We start from the raw sequence: 6,000 nt of genomic DNA on the forward strand, positions 1-6,000 counted from the left end.
GGAAATAGAACATCTCTTCCACTGGGTTTGGCAGAAAGGAAGTAAGAATTAGGTACTGGTGTTAAACTGAGAGACAATCCAGGCTTATCCCAGCACACTTCCTTCCACAGTATACTGTTTTAATTCTTGTTACTACATGTATGTTCTAAAGCACCATGTCTTGAAAAAAATTATGTAATTGGATCACATTCTAATTCAGAGTAATCAAGGCTAACATTTCTCCATAGATTTGTGGACAATGGGAAATGTATACCTGAAATGTTACCTTAGTACATGAAACAGTAAATATAAATCCAATTCTGCTCCAAGTTAGGAGAAAAAGCTAGGAATATGCAGCTTAGGAAAGTAAAGACACGGGATCTGGGAAAGAGCACTAGGTGAGGAGTCTGGAGAGTGGGTTTAGCCATAGCTCTGCCACCAGCTCCCTTGGTGAACCCTGAGAAACTGAGTTTGCACTAAGAACAAACACTTGCATTGTTTGCATACAGTACGCCATGGCATGGTCCTAAGCACTCCATACGTTTTAATTCTTTTAAACTCTCATAATTGTCTCCTCAGGTAGGCTTAGTAGTATTATCCCCATTTGAAAACTAACACATTGTGGAGTTCACAACTTGCCCAAGTTTCTACATCTGGAAAAGTTCGGGTGATTGCGAAGGCTCACCCGGAGCTATGAGAGTGGAAGGTTTTACTCACATAGCTTCTGTAGCCCTTTCTTTCCAGACGTTTTTTGGAGCTTCTCTGCACATTTCCATTAAGGAGCCCAGAATAGACCCTTTGCTGAAAGGTGGTCACACAGATAAGGTCACCCGGGAAAAGCAGGTGAGGTGGAACAGATGAGAGGAGCTGCCATTCCCTGAATGCCTCCGGGTGCCTGGCCGTTTTCTCCCACACATCCCCCAAGGAGGATGCATGATCCCAACTTTGCAGACAGGAAAACTTTGGCTTGCAGTGAGTCAATTGTACGTCTAATTTACAGAACCCGTTCGTGTGGGAATCTGGATGGGAATTTGCGTCCACCCAACTGCAGGAATCATTCATTGCATCCTGTATTTATGTCTAACTAGAGTGAGAGGTCGTGTGGAGTGTTCTGAGGGGTAGAAGTCAATGTTGGTGTGGGCATTTGGATTACATTAAACAAAATGTTTTGAATGCTTTGGAAGAGTTTCTGCAAGAAAATTATCTTTTTCTAACTCCTCAGCTGGAAAAGTTCCTAAGATAGGCCCCAATTCTGGGAGCTTCCCCTCTGCCGGCTCTTTCATGGATGATCCTTCAGAGTCAAAAGTGGAGCCACTCCTGGAGGCTGTGTTGTGACAGGTGAAGGAGGTGGCCACTAGGTTGCTGCTGATTGAGACCCCCTGGTCTGTGCATCACCCCCGCCACCAGGGCTGGCTGCCAACTTACACAGTGGCACCTCCATCCTTTTCCCCCCTTGGAGTGGTCCATTTTTTCATTTAAGCCGTTTTCTTATGTATCTGTGTATTGCTGAAAAGGAAGAAAAAGATGCGATTAAAAAAAAAACAACTGAGTCACACACACCATGCAGCTTGCCTGACACACTCACAGGAATTTTATATGATTTTCAAGAACTTCATTAGATCCGTACTTGGAAACCACCTTTCATATTCTCTTTCTCTTTAAGTGATAACATTTTTGTATGAATAAGTCACACAAACTCTGCAGGCCTCACAGTTAACTAAACTATGAAAAAAAGGGAGTTAAATAACATAATATTAAATGTATTTAATATAAGGTTCTGCAAATCCCAACTGTGTGGTTATATATATATCTATTTTAAAGCAAGAATGTAGAAACAACTTGATCGTGTAGACCGTAAGCTTAGACCATAAGCTCTTCAAGGGCAGGGACCACCTCTTTAATTTCTTTTGATTCCCCCTAATGCTTGGTGCTTAGCACTGAGCAGGTGTTTGTAAGTGCTTGTTGGCTGTCAAGCCAAGCGCTAAGATGCAGAAGCTTTATTTGTCTTCATGAATCTGTGCTGGGGCCATCCCTGCCAAAATAGGCCAGCGAATTATATTACAGTGTTCCACCAGGCACTCTGTGTTCCTGCTTGTCAATGTGTCTCCACAATGACGTAGTGACAGTTGCCAGTCTCTCTGAGGCCTGTGTTCAGCTGATGAGAATGTTAATTTCACTTTATTTTTATTCTTGGCAGAGGAGAAACTCATCATTCAAGCCTATCACAGAAGGGCTGTTATTTTATAATTCAAGAAAGGGATTTTCTTTGCCTTGAACTGCAAGTAATGGGTTGGGGGTCTAAATTAGAAAATTGAAAAAAGATCTGTCTGTAAAGTCAAACAAATGTAGTGTGAGTAGTCTGAAAAGGGAAATACATACACAATTCACTCCCATTTATTGAGAACTTATGTGTCAAGAATTTTGTGTATAATATGTTATTATCCCACTTTATCTTGACAGAAACTCCCTGGCAAAGCTCTTATATTATTTCCCCATTTTACAGATGAGGGGATGGGTTCAGAGAGATAAAAAAGCTTTCTCAAGGTCACATAAATGGTGTTAAATACAATTTGCAGGAGGCTACTGATATGGCTAAGCCACATGCACTAGGCTCTAATAAACCGAACCAAAATGGAATCACTTCTGCTAAAGTTCCATGTCACCTAAGTGGTTAATCTAAACTTCCGAGAAATCAGGAGAAAGAGATAATAGCCAAATATCCAAAGAGGACAGTTTTAGCAGGCATGATAAGTAAGTCCCTCTGTTTAAACCCTTACCAGGAAAGTAACTTTGAAATGACAGATCCACTTGGTGTTCTTTGTTTCTGCTCTCTTCAGCCTTTTCCTGCCTGTGAGTACTCAATGCCCACAGTTTGGAGTAGAGTTCTCTGAACCTCTTCTTGTCCTGAGTGCTGCCTCTTCGTGAATCGCTCTTTGATCAAATAAAATTTAACAAGTAAACTTTGTTAAATTGATTTTGACTAAAGTTTTCATTTTATCATTGGAGACTGGTGAAGGGGTCTCCAGCATGTCTCTCTGATCTCAAACTGTTGTGCTTAATCACTTCCTTTCCTCTCCCCTACCTCCTCTTCCTCTCTTGCTCTCTCCAATCCTGCTTGGTAGTTAGCCAGGGAGCAGGCACTGGTGTGTGTTTGCAGTGGCCCTTCTTCCTTCTCCCTATCTATAGTCTGGGTTAAACAATAAATGTATAGTTTTCTTGAAAATCTTCTAGAATTGTTCTGTTTGTAGGCATTTCTCTGTTGGGCTCTAGCAACTGTATATATTTCACAATTTTTTTTCATGTGCATTCTTTTTTCATTTCTATTACTTTAGCCAAAGAAAGAATAGAAGCTAGGATTAGGAACCATAGCCACCATAAACACACCAGTGTTTGGCACTGAGGTTTGGTTTTACTTGATCCTCACAACAAATCCTGGGGAGGCATGGAGGGCAACATGGCGAATCCTCAATTTTTTCTTGAGGAAGACGAACCTCATATTATAAGTGCTCAAGATCACTCAGATGGTGAATAAGACACCACACTGGAATCCAGGTCATTGACTCTAAATGTGGGATTCTTGAAAATACAGTGGAGTGTGATTTAAATGCTCAATTCCCAAAGGTTTCTCAGGGATTTGGGGCAGATGGCAACCTGACTCCATCCCATTCCCCGCTCTAAACTTGTTGTCTGCCCTGAGCCTAGCAGCTGGGGGGCTGGCAGGCAGCTCAGAGCAATTAAAAACTTGGGCTCCATGGCGATTCCAACAACTGGGTGAGGCCCCTAAGAGCAGGCAAGCAACAATAACAACACATACAAGGACACCCTTCAGCCAAATAAGTGAAGATCAAAGAGAACAATCTGAATAAAGTGGAGCAGGCTGGGAGATATTTGTCAGCTTTAATTAAAGAAAATAAGGTGACCTAAGGGAATTCAAGGATAGTTCAAAGAAGACTTTGCAATTAAAGGCTATGATTTGAGAAATTCAAGTTAATAATTTGGAAGACCAAGTAGAAAAAAATAATCTTAAAGGAAAAAGAAAAAGTCAACCAACCAACCAAAGGGAAGAAAATAGTGGGGAAAAGAAAAAAGCATTAGTGAATAAATCCTGGATGGCTAACATGAGACTATGAGGAGTATAAGAGGAAACAATGGAAGAGATGGAGAAGAAGCAATAGCAAAACAAAGAAAAGGAGAAAAATTTCCTGAGTTGAGGCTATTAAAGAAAACTAAGGGGGGAATGGGGTAGCTAGCTCCTCTAGCCCATGGGATTCAGACTTTGCCTGTTCAGCAATGAGAGGTTATTAATTTGTACACATGGTCCTTGACTTACCATGGTTCAACTTACAATTTTTCAACTTTGCAGTGGTGCAAAAGCCATATGCAATCTTGGCTTAATGATGCAGTTACGTCTGGATAAATCCATTGTAAATTGAAAATATAAATTGAAAAAGCACTTTTAACTTATGATATTTTCAACCTATGTTGGGTTTATCAGGATGTAACCACATTGTAAGTTGAGGAGCAGCTTTACTTGTTTCTATGAATTGAGCATTATGTGTATGTATATGTATAAGTTTATATAGTCTAAGGGTTGAAGAGACATATATGGGGAGAATAGATATATAAAATTTGTATTGCTATATATGGATGTATATGTATACACGTATGAAGGTATTGCTTGCAAACCCTGCCCCCACCAACTGTGTGTGTGTCTCTTTGTACCTTAGATTGTAAGTTTTTTTTTTTGTTTTATGGTTTTTTTTTTTGAGAGATAGGGTCTCACTCTGTCACCCAGGCTAGAGTGTAGTGGTACAGTCATGGCTCACTGTAGCCTTGAACTTCTAGGCTCAAGAAATCTTCCTGCCTCAGCCTCCCGAGTAGTTGGGACTGCAGGTACATGCAACTATGCACAGCTAATGTTTTAATTTTTGGTAGAGACAGGATCTCACTATGTTGCCCAGGCTGGTCTTGAACTCCTGGGCTCAAGCGATGCTCCTACCTTAGCTTCCCAAAGTACTGGGACTACAGGTGTGAGTCACCATGCCTGGCCCTAAACTACACGTTTTTAAAGACAAGACCTGTATGTTTGTGTTCTTTGTGGGTCTCTGTGGTGGCTTGTATTCTGAACCTGAAGGTATTTAAGATTGGTGACTAATTTACTTTTATCTTTATGTTCTACTTCTTTCTCTTTGTACTCTGGCCAGAACTTTAGGCTTTTTTGTTTTGTTTTGTTTTTGTTTGTTTAGACGGAGTTTCACCCTTGTTGCCCAGGCTGGAGTGCAATGGCACCATCTTGGCTCACTGCAACTTCTGCCTCCTGGGTTCAAGCGACTCTCCTGCCTCAGCCTCTTGAGTAGTTGGGATTACAGGCATGCGCCACCACGCCCAGCTAATTTTGTATTTTTAGTAGAGACGGGGTTTCTCCATGTTGGTCAGGCTGGTCTCGAACTCCCGACTTCAGGTGATCTGCCCGCCTCGGCTTCCCAAACTGCTGGGATTACAGGCGTGAGCCACCCCACCGGGCCTGTGCTCTTGATAAATGTTTGTTGAATATTGGCTGCTTAGGGTGGGAAGGAAACCAGAATAAATAATCTTGGGAGGGGAAGGTGGCTAACATTTTTTTTCCTTAAAGTCACAGCTGCTTCTAGGCAAAGTTGGGAAGAGGCACGTGGTTCCTCACCCACCCACCCCAGCCTCGGAACTCTGTGTCTCAGTCTTGCTGTCAGCTATCCGTCCACAGAGTCTCCAGTTCAAATGGGTACTAATAATCCTTGCTTTAGTATGCAAAACCTCTCAAAGTTGTTTGTGATTCTTCCTTTGGTTCGACCCTGAAAAAACCTATAGGAACAACTTCTGAAGAGGTGAAATATTAGATATTAACAGGCCATGAAAGAAAGTGGGGGCAGGAGAGCCTTTCATGAGCCCCTCAAATGGCAGGGATTGGCCCCTAGAAGAATCGTCGAATAAGAAACACTAGCAAGTGTGTGGGGCAGAATCATTCCGCCCAAGTGACGAAGAGGC

Source organism: Pongo pygmaeus, chromosome 1, assembly GCF_028885625.2.
Source record: "Pongo pygmaeus isolate AG05252 chromosome 1, NHGRI_mPonPyg2-v2.0_pri, whole genome shotgun sequence".
In the NCBI taxonomy this organism is placed as follows: domain Eukaryota; kingdom Metazoa; phylum Chordata; class Mammalia; order Primates; family Hominidae; genus Pongo; species Pongo pygmaeus.